Here is a 15,791-nt window from a genome sequence, read left to right on the forward strand (position 1 = left end):
CCTTTTTTCAACATAGATTTTGCAAAGATCAAGTTTTCCTGTGAGAATCTTTTTTTTTCTGTGTTTGATCTTTTAAAGTCCATATTTTTGTTGTGTGCCACAGTATTCTTTGAATAAATAACATTAAAAAACATCTGTTAGTCGACTTTGTGAAAAATTGCAAACATGTTTATTATGTTGCATGGGAATGACATGTAATTGGACACTGTAACTTGTGATGGAAAGTGCATGACTACGTCAACGAATCTAGCAGTACATGTATGTGCTGCCATTGACCTGCTTTCATAAGTTTTCATTAATGCTTTTAATAGTTAACCCAGTCCAAAATAAAAAGAGACTTTCCGAAACAGTCTACAAAAAAACACCCGATTTTGGGGAAAAAATTGTAAAAATTGATCCATCAATGGGCAAAAAAATGGCATTTACTACTGAAAATGCTGCCCCAGGTTCGCTAAAAAGCGAACCTGGCTGCCAAGTTCGTCAATAAGCGAACCTGGCTGCCAGGTTCGCCAAAAAGCGAACCTGGCTGCCAGGTTCGCCAAAAAGCGAACCTGGCTTCCAGGTTCGCCAATAAGCGAACCTGGCAGCCAGGTTCGCCAAAAAGCGAACATGGCTGCCAGGTTCGCCAATAAGCGAACCTGACTGCCAGGTTCGCCAATAAGCGAACCTGGCTGCCAGGTTCGCCAATAAGCGAACCTGGCTGCCAGGTTCGCCAAAAAGCGAACCTGGCTGCCAGGTTCGCCAAAAAGCGAACCTGGCTGCCAGGTTCGTCAAAAAGCGAACCTGGCTTCCAGGTTCGCCAATAAGCGAACCTGGCTGCCAGGTTCGCCAAAAAGCGAACCTGGCAGCCAGGTTCGCCAAAAAGCGAACCTGGCTGCCAGGTTCGCCAATAAGCGAACCTGACTGCCAGGTTCGCCAATAAGCGAACCTGGCAGCCAGGTTCGCCAAAAAGCGAACATGGCTGCCAGGTTCGCCAATAAGCGAACCTGACTGCCAGGTTCGCCAATAAGCGAACCTGGCTGCCAGGTTCGCCAATAAGCGAACCTGGCTGCCAGGTTCGCCAAAAAGCGAACCTGGCTGCCAGGTTCGCCAAAAAGCGAACCTGGCTGCCAGATTCGTCAAAAAGCGAACCTGGAAGCCAGGTTCGCCAATAAGCGAACCTGGCTGCCAGGTTCGCCAAAAAGCGAACCTGGCAGCCAGGTTCGCCAAAAAGCGAACCTGGCTGCCAGGTTCGCCAATAAGCGAACCTGACTGCCAGGTTCGCCAATAAGCGAACCTGGCTGCCAGGTTCGCCAATAAGCGAACCTGGCTGCCAGGTTCGCCAATAAGCGAACCTGGCTGCCAGGTTCGCCAAAAAGCGAACCTGGCTGCCAGGTTCGCCAAAAAGCGAACCTGGCTGCCAGGTTCGTCAAAAAGCGAACCTGGAAGCCAGGTTCGCCAATAAGCGAACCTGGCTTCCAGGTTCGCCAAAAAGCGAACCTGGCTGCCAGGTTCGCCAAAAAGCGAACCTGGCAGCCAGGTTCGCCAAAAAGCGAACCTGGCTGCCAGGTTCGCCAATAAGCGAACCTGGCTGCCAGGTTCGCCAATAAGCGAACCTGGCTGCCAGGTTCGCCAAAAAGCGAACCTGGCTGCCAGGTTCGCCAAAAAGCGAACCTGGCTTCCAGGTTCGCCAAAAAGCGAACCTGGCTGCCAGGTTCGCCAAAAAAGCGAACCTGGCAGCCAGGTTCGCCAATAAGCGAACCTGGCTTCAAGGTTCGCCAAAAAGCGAACCTGGCTGCCAGGTTCTGTCTCTTTCATTGGTTAGCAGTGAATTCTGCGTCCTCTCCTACTTAAATACTACTGTAGTATTTTACGTAAGATGATATCAATGCAGATTTTCAAGAACAGCAAGAAACAAACAACAACAACAACAACAAAAACAACATAATGAAATTATCATTTTCAGGATGATGTATATCACATGATGCCTTAACATTTACTAGTACCTGTACATGTAATTGTGCGTGATGGCTTGGTCAAGTTTTTTTGGCTCAGGTTAGCTGATACACTATAGGTATCACACATTGATAATACTGATCATTTATTTGAGATACTAGTACACTGTAATGATAGACAACACTCACATACATGTATGTATAGGGTCTTGTTATCAGTATTTCAAGAATCTTAATCGAGAAATGAATTTGAGAGGATGCAAATGCATTGAGCTACACAGGTCTAATAAAAGATTTGAATAGTGGTAATCATAACAAAGAGATCCTAATAAAGTTGTGGCATGTCGCCTATGGATATCTCAGCCATTTGAAAACCAATTTTCATCAAATAAACATTGAATCCTTCTTAGAATTACATGCTCTTTCATATTTCATAAGAAGCTTTTTATTATCTCACTTTAGGAATGTTCAAAACATGAATCCCCACCTCAACCAGTACTGTACAGTCCCTTTAAAATAAGGGACATATATCAGTAGCACAGGTACATTTTGTAGTCAACTATTTTGGTAAAAAGGGAGATGAAATCGTGAATGATTTGAATGATCCCTCCCATGTTTTCTGTCCAGTTCTAACCTGCTTCAAGTGCATTGCTACAATCCAATGTGTTGATATCATTATGTTGTGCACCAGCACTATTTTTTGATGCAAACTTATAATGGAAAAGTTAGCATTTCTGAATTTTGCAGTCTGTCCACATCATGAACTCAGTAAATGTTAACAATTACACATTCAGGATGTCCATTCCTTGTCTGCTTGTCAGTGATGAACATGCGCACGTAGCAGACAGATGACATGCATGCATGTGTATGTGTGTATGTGTAAACACATGTACACCGTACCATCCACAGACAATCTCATAAACAAGAAATGAGTGGGTAAAAAACACTGTCTAATACATGTACTTGGGTGATATGCGAGTTAAAAATCTGGATCCAATAATTGGTAATTGTACATGCAAATTCAAAGAGGACCGGTGCAAACCGTAAGATACATGTATTCAGTACATAAATTTCATTATAGGTCTATCATATTCTAGGCTTGATAAACTTCCAAACTGCCTACATAATCTACAACGTTTTGTAGATGTATTATGCATTCACTTCCACGAGTTGCTAAGTTTGATTATAAAAACGATAAGAAAATGTTTCTCAAAAGAATATGAACTGGTATGGTACATATTTAGCAGAAGAATGCAAGTATGACTAGATGAATTCCTTCAACACAGATTTTATGACTAGGCAGCCTGAGATTTTTACGCAAAGAAAGTCTAGTTTTCGCCTCTTAAACACTTTTGCTGCCAGGGGTTCTAAAATTTAGTTCCTGTAGAGGATAGAGAATACAATGTAAAGTACCATGGCATAAGTTGCTTTATATTTTTATATAGGGAGTCCTAGCATGGAATCTTCTCTGCCTCTGATTCTGTAGACCATCACTATGACTCATCATACACTGTAGGTGTGAAAGGATATTGTAAATGCTGTTTGTGTATTGAAATCACATGCATTCGAAGAAGCATTAGCACCATACTGTAAAAGTGGAAATTTTCGCGGTGTTGAAATTTCGTGCAACCAGAAACTAGCGCGAAAATAAAAGCCCGCGAATATTTTTGCTTGCCATATATTCCTGTGCGTGACGTCTTGATTCCGCGGAATTAAAAACACGCGAAACTAGTCTGACCCGGCCAAGCGCGAAAAATTAGTCGCGCGAAAATATCCACTTTTACAGTAATTTGTCATTTCACGACTTTATCAATTCCTTCCACAAGTCTGCACTCATCTCATGTCAAATTTCTACTTCTTTGACTTTTGCACAGCCACTGTACCATAAAAGTTTCAGGACTGGATACAGGAATGCCAACTTGTAAAACTTGCTTGTGGTGTTGCTCAGCTCGCCTTCCCCTCTTTCCCCTTCTCCTATCGGTTCTGGCCAGACCTTCCCTATCTGTTCTGGCCAGACCTTCCTCCTACATGAACCTGTAATCACATATTTGATTAGAAAACATAAATTCAAAAGTGAATTAAGTTTAAAAAATTTGAGCATACATGATGATTCAGAAGACAAGATTCAGTAGATGATTTCTTTTACTTTGGCTTGTCAAGCCTCAGTAATATGTTGTGTATCAACTCACATGAATTTCTTCATGATTGATGAACATTTGCTCTTTGTTGGAAATTCATGATTTTACTAACTTCATCCAGAAATCTGTTTTCATCTCACACCAAACTAATGTGAGCTTCTTTGCCTTTTGTAAAGCATCCTATGAGTCAGTGCAAAGTCTGCATAAAGGGTCTGTTCATGGAATATAATGACTATTACAAAATGATGTTCCAAATGAGTGTTCCCATTTCTTAAAATGGAGAATGGTATTGGGAGCTTTCTGACTAGTACTGTAAAGCATATATTCGCGGCATGAATTTTTTGTGAATTGGAGCTGATGGCCTTTTTTGCGGCATGAATTTTTCGCCAATTGGCACTGACATTCAATGCATACAGTGTAAACAAGAACTTTAACGCTCATTTCAATTTCGTGAATCTTAGCACTCGTGAAATTCGCAAAATTAAAATGCACACGAATATTCCTCGTTTTACAGTACAGTTGAACCTCTCGTATCCGGACAAGTCGGGACCGGGGCTCATCCGGATAAGGGATTTGGCCGGATACTGGAGACTCAATGCTTTATACACATACATATACATACATACACATGTACTGATGTAGCCCATTGTAGTACCACATGTAGTAATGTGTATACTGCAACCTTTTCATTGTTACATTTGGAGATGTTTGGGGATGTTAAAATGTCTGAAGGTAAGCAATTTGGAAAGAAATTTGATGTAATGTACATGTTAATCATGTTGGAAGTAATATGTAATTCATGTGTGTTTGTGTAGGAGTTCTCAAGGAGTTGGGAATCCCCCTTTCCTCCCATAATTATTAAGAAAAAAATCACGGCGAGATTGCGTCTGTATAATAGAGAGATCTGGATAAAGGGAGGCCGGATAAGAGAGGTTCAACTGTACTCCTTTCTGGAGACTTTATAATTAGGTGATACGCTACCAGCATATCACCTACTGTGTTTGTCAAAATCTTCATTTCTTTTTTTTTTTCTTTTTTTTTTGTCTGCCATATCTCGGAGGTGGCCCAAGTTGTCTTGAAACTTAGTGCATACACACTGTATTTATGCATGTTCCGCCTGACAATGATTCTCTTATGAATTTTAGGTTCAAATGTCAAGGGTCAAAGGCCAGATGAAAATGGTAACAATTTACTATTCAATACAGAAATTGCACTTTTTCTCTGTACCTTGAAAATAACTCAACGCATAAACTTATGAAGGGGTCAAGGTTAAGTAAAAGTCCTAAAATCCGCAAGTACAAGGTCTCTTCAGAGCATCATCCGATGGAAAATTCAACACATTTATGACTTGCGTGTCATTTTACTATTTTGCCAATTTCGTGAAATGTAATCACACATTGTCAACATGTACTATACACCTATTAGGAGAATCATGCACTGTGGCACAGGCATACATGTACCAATTTCTAGTTCCATCACAAACTTACTTAGTTGAAATGCACATACTTTCTTACCTTTTAAAATTTGTGTTCAAATGTTTTGCATTGCATTGATTGTTTTAATTGTAGCCATATTTCTTTGTATTTGCTTCTTATTGGAAATAAAATGCGATTTAAACTGCCAACACCTGAGATTTTTTACTCATGGTTTAAAAAAAAAATACTCCCTTTCAAGTGAATAAACATGTAGTCTTCCATCATCTGGAACTTTAACTGCCCTTTCATTGTTGTAAGTATTACTTAAAACCATATGTCCATATGTCCCTCTTCAATACTTTCACATGTGTTTATGATGCTTTATACACATGTAGTAAAGTTGCAAATAGTGAAATGACATCTTAAAATCATTGTATGTTCCTGCAAAGAATCACCTCACAATTTTGCTCCACTCTTTACCAAGAGCCACAAAAAGGTGGGTTTCACATGTAAAAGGGACACAAAAGAAAAAGACAACAACTAAAAATGTTGCCATGGTGACTAGTATGCCTCTGTCTTCAGAGCATGGTTCTCCTAGGTCTATAGTACATCTTAACAATGTGTTATTTCATAAATGGCAAGATATGAAAATGAAATGTCTGTCACAAATGTGCTGAATGTGAGCTTTCCCTGAACTGGGTTTTGTTGGATGAGTGGCTATTATTGTTCAGGAGAGGAGGTATTTAGGGATTTGAGGATTTTTACATAAACATACATTTTTTAGTAAGTTTTATGATTATACCTTATAGCCACTTCCAAGATATGGAGGACGAAGTAAAATTTAGAATTGTCACTTGACCTTTGATCTTTTGGCCAAAAGCTATCCCAGAGAAATCTCTATATTGGGTAAAATACATGTATACACCAAGTTTCAAGAAAATCAGTCTTGTACAAGGCATTGCATGGATAGGTGGGCAATATTGAAATTCTAAGGGTTGACCTTGACCTTTGACGTCATGACCTAAATATTCTTGAGATGATAATTGTCAGGTAGTAGGCTTACGCGTATACATGTATGCTCTACGTTAGATGAAAATACCTTGAAGAATTCCAGAAATATGACAAAAAAAGTGAAAATTTAGTATTTTCGCTTGACCTTTGTAATTCAGACATAAGCAAATTATTTTCAAATTGGTCAAATATTTAGTAAGCATGGATCTGTGTTATTAACTCAACATACCGTTGGTTCCTTTAGCTCATCATCTAGCTTTTCTTGCAACTGTGGAGCAATTGCCGGTCCAGCACTTGTGTGCTCATCCTCTTCAAGGTGATGGGGATTGTAGTGCACAAGTCTCGGAATGGCCCAAACAGCATTCTTGGCCATGTATTCTCTCCTGGCCTTGCTCTGGTCTCTTGCTTTTGCCAGCTCCAGCAAGTATGTTGTCCACCAATACTGGCTGGTTTCATCTTGGAACAGCATACTCCAATCCTCCACTTTCTCTGTCAATCTCTCCAAGTTCACCTTGTCAAAGCATGGGACCAAGAGTGCAGGCTTCCCGCGAGGGTAGACAGGTTTACCCGAGGTAGTGTGCTTCCAAAAGCTCTGATGTAGATGTTTCCACTCCTGTGTCCTTATTCCCTTGTAGGACACCACCACCTTTCCATTATCATCCATACTAAATTTGAAATGATGAGGCTTTGTATGACCCCGCACAGCATTCATGTTAGTGATCATCCATGACTTGAAATCAAAGAGGCCAGCAAGTTCTGTGCTGTTTGGGAGGAGAGCCAGCAGGTGTGGCATGGTCTCTGCAGGCCTCCTCTGCAGTTTCCGTGCAAGTTGTGAAAACAACTGGTCAACATCCTCATGAGTGTGTCCAACCAAGAGAAATGAAAGCTGAACCTGATAAATAAGAAAAAAAAAAGTTAAATTTGGTTTTAAGCTGCCAAGATGAATTTTAGTGAATTGGAGTCTACATGTACTTCCTTTCCTTCATATCAGTCTGTTTAGCATTGTTGGTGAAGAACAAAGTGTTAGCTCATGTACTGTTAGCATAAATGTTAATATGTAATATTATGATCATGAATATTTAAATAACTGATGTAGCAATTCTACAAGTAAAAAAAAGAAAAAAAAAAACCTTCTTTGTTGTATATATCTTGATGGAATGCCATTTGACAACAAAATCCCTACTGTAAAAGTGGAAGTTTTTGCGATGTGGAAATTTTCATGCAATTCGCGCAACCAGATACTAGTGCCAAATTAAAAGCATGGGCATATTTTTGCATATCAAATTGATTATGTTCCAGTAGTTGATATCCTGATTCCGCAGAATTAAAGTCATGCGAAATCCATCTCACCCAGCCGAGCACGAAACATAACTCCCACAAAAATATCCACCTTACAGTATTGCATCCCTAACATTACATAATGATAAACACAACACATTTTAGAAGATTCAAAATAATGAACTTGGTCCAGTATCTTCTCAAATTTCCTCATTTCATATCTGCTTCATGATCTACAATTGCTCCTGCACAATGAACTATTGCTTACATCATGAGTGAAAGTTGAAACAAATCTAACTTTCCATTAAAAGGTCTTTGTTAAAGCATAACATGCAAAACAAAGCTGATATTTTTACCTCACTGAAAATCTTCTTTCCCACAAGCATTTCACAAAAGGCCAGAACAAATTTGTTCTTGTTTTCACGCCAGCAGTTGTCTGCTTGCAGGTACAAGATTGGAGGAAGAGACTGTCCCTATAAAAGTGCAAAAGTATGAAGAGCAGGTGGTTACTGCAACAAACAAGTGTACTGATGTACTATAATTGTTGTTTACGATTGACAACGAGTTACCATGTACATCAATTGTCAGTTGCACGAGCCTTCCTTTGTGATAGGCTTACACCGTAATGTATGTACATGGACAAGTACATGTAGGCAATAGAAACCTGTAGGGAGTTTATTAAATGTGCATTGAGAAATTGTAATGTCTCCTTCCATACATATTCGAAGACAATATTAATGGTATATTGTACCTAAAACAGGGCTCGATGTTGGAAGTAATATGGATGCCAGTGACAACTCCAACCTGTATTTCAACCTAAAAGTTGAGTTATAATTGTATGTGCCCAGGCTGACCACCTATAAAATTATCAGGATTATATAGGCCCATATGTGAATATTTGAATTTTGAATGAATCTAAAATTAACTTTAAAAGTACTCTGAGAATGCACCCTCCCCCAAGCAGATTTCATACACACATGCTGCAAATAGCCCTTATTTCCCAATGAAGAAGAAGAATATGTGTGTGTGTGTGTGTGTGTGTGTGTGTGTGTGTGTGTGTCTATAGCATCAGTAGCTTACTGTCCTCTGCACATGGTACCTTGAGTATTCAAAGTGTTCACTAGGCATACATTATGTACCTCCTATAAATGCAGCCTGAAATTCCTCATCCCCCCCCCCCCCTATTCGCCAAAGATAATCCTGACAACAACAACGACAACAACAACAACAACAGTAACAAATAGTGATTTTAAAGTGTCCTGGATCCAGACAATTGTCTGGATCACTACCTTTTGTCACTATCATCCTTTTCAGTAAGTTTCATGTAAATCCCTTTTACATATATTTTGTATTTTAATTATTTTGCAAACAGAAAAGTAAACCATTGCTGGCAAAATGTATCCTCTTTGGTAGTGTAAAATAGAAAAAAAAGTGCTGTAATATATTACCTGTGATATGTAAGCAAGAATTTTCATGAGGACATTCAATGTCATGTTTGAGTCGTGGCTGTGCTGGCAAATGTCAACAAATGTTAGGCTTTCTTGTTGTCCATGTAGCACGACACCAGTGACATGAGTTTTGAGCAGGTCTGTGTCATTGATTCCCTGGAGATTGAGACAAAATGAAGAAGAAAAATTGAAGTTGAAACAGACCTTTTGCAGTTGCATTGTAAAAGGCTTATTTAAATCCAAAGTATACTAGAAATAGTTTTCTAACCCAGTGAATACAAGTACTTGATATTCCTATAAAAATGATGATCTTGAAGGAGGGACATGGAAGCTTCCATATGAATGCATTAATGCCCTTTAGATTATTGTACCATTGACTTAGATGAATCTGCTGGGAACACACTAAAATCGGTTGAGCAAAGGAGGATAAAATGCTGCATCTAAATTTTAAAATGATTATGACATATGTACAGGCAATCAAATTCCAGTATGAACTAGTGTTCATCATCGGGTATTTGAGATGAAATCATTCATTGCCCTTTTTTCATAGGGAAATATAGAATCTGAAAAAAAACAACAACAGTTAAACTCATTTCATTTTTCCCAATGTTTGGTGTGTCAATACTCTGCATAACATGCCTTTGTCATGAGCATATAAGTTCATATTCTGATGACCTCTTTATTTCATGAGACCTATTGACTTTTGAAATAACAAGTAAAGAGGCAAGCAGTTTTGGGCCCTGTTTTATCACTTGAGATAAATTTAGCGTTGATTGTGAAATCAATGCTAACTTTATCCAACTTAAAGTCCGCTATATAGCTTTAAATCAATTTTAAGTTTCCGTTTTACAAAGAGATTTAATAGTCGATTATAGTGATAGTTCATCACCATGGCTAAATTATTGATTTAGTCAAAACAAAAAACACAGGACGAGGCTGGTTTCTGGTACTGTCTGCTTAAAAACAATACAATACATAAAGCAAAACAAACAAAAACAGTACAAATATACATGTATATTAGATGTTTGCCTTGTAACACAGCCACAGAAGCATAGTCTGCTAGTGTGCCGTAGTATGATTAATAGTGCTACAGCCACTGAATTAGCAGTATGTTTGCAACAGAACCGCAAAATATGCAGTTGTTTTGCGTTGTATTGAAGAAAGCACGTAGGTCCATAGATTTAGCACATCTCGAGCTCAACGAAAATCTGCGTACGCGCGTACCGTAAAGATCCCGCACACTGCACTACGTAGGATCCCAGTATTAAAATCTAACGTTCTAATGGTATTCATTGACATGGATACGTTGTGAAAAACGTACAGTAACTGACTGTCCAAGGTGAAGGTCTTGTAGCCATTGTTTCAAGTCTTGTGTGTTTACCGGTACGTGTAGGATTATGAAAACTTGTGAGAGTGTGTCATGGTGACTACAGTAGTTAAAGCTTGTTCTTTTACCTCTACGGCACAGGTCGGCATTGTAAAGAATAGATCGCGAGTCTACATGTTGAAATTCTAGACCTAGTAGACGCTGCTAGTCATGCAGTGTTACGGTAAGTGCAAACGACTCGCTGTAATGTTACTTAGGCCTAACGTAAGGCCTATCCACTGATTAGGAACTTAGATCTTAAGTTACTGTCGTACTCGGTGCTATAATTATAATTAATTTAAACTCTTTATTTTCTGTAAACGCCTACTGAACTCTTAATTGGTATCTATTGACAAACTACATGTAGCTCTACGTAGGCCTACGCACGTCAGAAATCACTGGTTTCCTCGCATATGGGTTCTGTGGCAAAATTGCACAAAGACGCGGTTCCATTTACTCGGTTACTTATAATTGCCCTACGAGGCCCTTGCTGGTATGGCTTGATTGGCTAGCGGGCGGGCCGAGGCGCCGGGCCAAGGCGCCGGGTGGGCAGGCTGGGATTGAGACTGCTGTCTAGGGCATTTGCGTGCAGCAGTCACGTAAAGCATTGCATGCTGATCATGAATTTCATGCAAGGAAAAGACCATAATTACATGAAAGAAATGCAACTAAATGTTAGAGAAAGTGAGCAGTTACAGACAAACATTTGTGACAACACTCCAGGTAGACAAGGAAAGTGTGACAGTCTTTTTTTTTTTTCTGTAAATTGCCTTACAATTGAGTCTACTTAGACTGTCCCTACCGTTAAAGTTAATATTTTATCAACTGTAAAGTTATCATGGATTTGCAGTGGTTGAGAAAACCTATATGTTGATTTGGGAAGAAGATGGAGTTGATTTCAGCTCTGGGACTCTTGATAAAATGGACTTGAAGTTTATTTGGAAGTTAATCATAGAGTAAGTGGACTTAGAGTTGATTTGAGAGGTTAAAGATAATTAAATATAAAGTTTTGTTACCTCAAAAGTTTCCCAGAATTTCCTTGTCTTAGTTCGTGTTTCAGGTTAAAGTTACCTTTCATATAACTAACACTGTGAGACTTACTCGCCCCAAAGTGCTCTCATGTCTTAGTAATCTTGCAATTAACTGTGACCAGCAGCCCCATATGCATAGCGTAATGGGGCTTCGCATTGTAGCATTCAGGATCATGACAGATTTAGGATTGCGGATAAATATCAACTTAGGTTCTGGTTTGGTTCTGCCAATAGTCCCTTTCTGTTGGAATTGATGACTGAATGTGACTCGGTCGAGACCGAGGACCTTGGGAGAGCTACATACACTGAATACTGCGGCCAGCCCATGTGCACACATCACATGCGCACAAATTTCAAATCCATGAACGGATAAGATGTCTGTGTGCGCATGCACTGGCCATCAATTCGGTGTAGCTCTCCCAAAGTCCTCTTGACAGAGTCACATTCAGTCATCAATTCGAACAGAAAGGAACTATTGGCAAAACCAAACATTGCCCAAAGCCTGTTTCAATACTTCAACTTAACTGGTAAGTCTTCAAATTGAAGAAATTTTTGGATTTTAAGTTGATATTTGCCCGCAGTACTAAATCTGTTAGGATCCTGAATGCTGCAATATGAAGCCCCATGCGTATGGGGCTGCTGGTCGCAGTTGGCTACTGTAAAAGTGGAAATTTTCGCGGTGTTGAAATTTTTGCGCATTTCGCGCAACCAGAAACTAGCGCGAAAATAAAAGCACATGAACATTTTTGCCTGCCATACGTTCCTGTGAGTGTCTTGATTCCGCGGAATTAGAAACATACGAAACTCTTCTGACCCGGCCAAGCACAAAAAATTAGTCGCGCGAAAATATCCACTTTTACAGTATGCGTTTATGGGCCTGCAGTTATTATACAAATGATGCACAGGATAGAGTGCGCCGCACCTTCACTAACGCCACGAAATAATCCTGTGCATCATTTGTTTTATAAAATGGGTCTGTGATTATGTTCTTCACCTGCAGCAACAGTAGATCTAACACTGTACTGTTCTTCACCTGCAACAGTAGATCTAACACTGTACTGTGTAACTGTTCTGCATACCTGATTGTCTGAATACATTACTATGAGAGACTCCAACTCTCCCGTTTTCGACGGGAGATTTCCCGCCGAAAACCCATTTTTGCATAATCTCCCGTTCTCCCGTTTGAGATTTAATCTCTCCCGCCCTGGCTCGATGTCTCCCGTTGGAAAGGATTTCTTACTTATTGCTATCGTATGTTGCAAAAATAAGCCTTAGATATACACCACAGAGCATCTATAACCCTAGGAACTTCGCACACATAAACTTGGGTCTCCTGTTTGCTAGGGGTTTCAGGTGGGAGAATCTCCAGATGAGAAGGTGCTTGGGGTTGGAGTCTCTGTTACTACGTTTTGCTGACAGTAGCTGATCCAAATTTTCATGGGAAATATCTGTCAACGAAGTCTTGGTAAATTTCACTAATTGGCCTCAAATCAGTTGCCATCCGAATTTCAGATATCGCTTCATGCTCGCCGAATCAGTTCTAATTCCTTGTCATTCAACAGTTCAAACTGCGCCTGCAACGGGTCCAAGCTGGAGGCAGCCATTTTTTCGTTCGTTTCGCTGGCAATCAATATCGCGATATCAACCTTTGCATATTTATAAGCATTGCATGCGATTCAAAGGAGCCGTGCGCACGGACGATCGGCAATTTACCATTGGATAACACGCAAGTGCAATGGAACTAAAATAAACAACGCCCATGTGACTCATTTCAGCGCTTCCTATTGGCTACATTCTTGAACCCATTTTATAACATGCAATAATGGTTTCGTACAATACGTGTACTACCTCGCCGCCGTATGGCATCGCATACTAGTAAACGGCTCTGGTACGAAACCATTATTGCATGATTACTAAGACATGAGAGCACTTTGGGGCGAGTAAGTCTCACAGTGTTAGTTATATGAAAGGTACTTTAACCTGAAACACAAACTATAAGTAGACAAGGAAATTCAGGGCAACTTTTGAGGTACCAAAACTTTCGGACGAGCCAGGATTTGTGAAAATAAAATGCATGTGAAGGCTTTTGTCTACTCTACATGTGTATGTATTAAATGCCAGAGGCACTTTGTGAAAATTTCATGCTGTGAAAAAGGTTGTAAGCCCCAATTTGCAAAAAAATTTAATGCTGCTATTAAAAATGTGATGTTTTACAGTATTCAATTAACTGTATTAAATAGACTGTGAAGTACTGGGGCCCTGCTTTATGAAGAGTTAGAATTGAGTATAAAGTTGATTTCAACTGTAAGTCTATGGGAGACTGTGTAGTAAGGAAATTTAAAATCAATTTTATCTTTGGATAAAACGGGGCCCAAGTTTAGGTACAGATTCAGCTTTTTATCGTTTTGTGAGATACAGTCTGTACATAGATACCCACTCAATGAAATGTTAAACAGCATACAATTCTAAGGAGAATCAATAGTCTATTTGATAAAAATTGATTTTGAAATGACTGAGATATTTAAAAACAAGGCAAAACAAAGAGATAAAAGATGTAGCCAGTCAGTTTTGTCATGATTGCTTTTTTGATATCTCGGCCATGCCAAGGCCAATTGTCATCAAATTTAAAATCCTTCTTGAAATTATATGCTCTTTCAAATTTCATTAGATGTTTCTCATTATCCTCCCAAAAGATGTTATAAACCTGAATCCTCAGCTCAATCAGTACTGTAAAGTCTCTTTAACAAAGATTACATACATAGGGTACAATGTATGAGAGAACTGTTATTGGACTTCTTAAATTCCAAATATTGTGAAGTCATACAAGATACATGTATTCTGTCGCATCCATCATAACCACTGAATTAAAAGCTGATGCCTTCTTCAGAAATATTTTCCTTTTCATATTTACCTTGGCCTTGTCACCAATAAAGTTTGGGATGTTTGTTTTGCTCTGGTCCATACCATCAATGATCATCGATAGATATTTGTCCTTGTTTCTCCTTGCATCACTTCTCTTCCTGTAGTAGAGTTGTCTTTCCAACCTGAGCAGTAGGACATAAATATGTTTGTTATATCTCCACCACAAGAGTGATGTAGAACATTTGATTTTCCCTGCATCTGTCCCTCCATTTTCACAACAAATTTAGTATCTAGAGCACACAATGGAACTTGGTTGAGGTTACATTTAAAAACAAAAGCACTTTATTTCCTGTTTGCTGTAAAATCATTAAGAAAGGTTTCTTTATTCCAATGAATGACAATTTCAACAATCTTAATATATACCTGTAATTCCTGGTGTAATAGATGGTCAGGGGAATTACAAGCCATGTTAACTCGGAACAATCTGGCTTGTTTCTTATCACTGATAACAGAATTGTTGGGGGAAAATTTGTTGTAGGAGAGACCCTTAGCAAAATATTCTTGGGTATGATTGTGTAGAATGTCTTATAATCCTTGCTCCCATAATGTACTATAAAAGTAACTGATAATCTAGGAGCAAAAATGCAAGATCGATCAAAATGTCACTTCCGGCCGCCGCAAGCGGGAGCGTCCCGGCCATGGCCTGGCCCGTCGGCCGGCGCTAACAAGTTAAAACTACTAGTAGTAGTCTAGTAGTCGGATTAACGAACCCTTTTTCATTTTCGGATTAATGAACCTCTAGGTATAGGGAATTGTGTGTTTCGGATTAACAACCCTTCGGAACAAGGAACCTGGAGTTTCACTCAGAATGCGTGAGACTTGGTATGTTAGTGGACATGAGCCTAACTATACATAAGGTACACAGCCCAGTCGCTGTACAAAATTGTGACAGGGCGCACACATCATCTGGTTGGGCTAACAGCGCATAACTGTTATACGTACATTGTTTGTGTGGTTACAGCTCGTTATTCTGAAGGCTCTTTATTCCTAAGATTCGTTATTCCGAAGGTTCATATTCCGAATTTCATTTTCGGATAACCAATCTTCGGAATAACGAACCTTCGGAATAACGCCACAAATTTTCGGATCAACAAACCCTTTTGCATTTTCGGATAAATGAACCTCTTAGGTATAGGGAATTTGTGTGTTTCGGATTAACAACCCTTCCAAACAACGAACCTTCACGATAGCGAACCTTTGGAATAACGAACAGCACCCGTTAGTGTAGACCTAACAGTAGCTCTTGAC

The sequence above is a fragment of the Diadema setosum genome, unplaced genomic scaffold (genome assembly GCF_964275005.1).
Source record: "Diadema setosum unplaced genomic scaffold, eeDiaSeto1 scaffold_71, whole genome shotgun sequence".
Classification (NCBI taxonomy): Eukaryota; Metazoa; Echinodermata; class Echinoidea; order Diadematoida; family Diadematidae; genus Diadema; species Diadema setosum.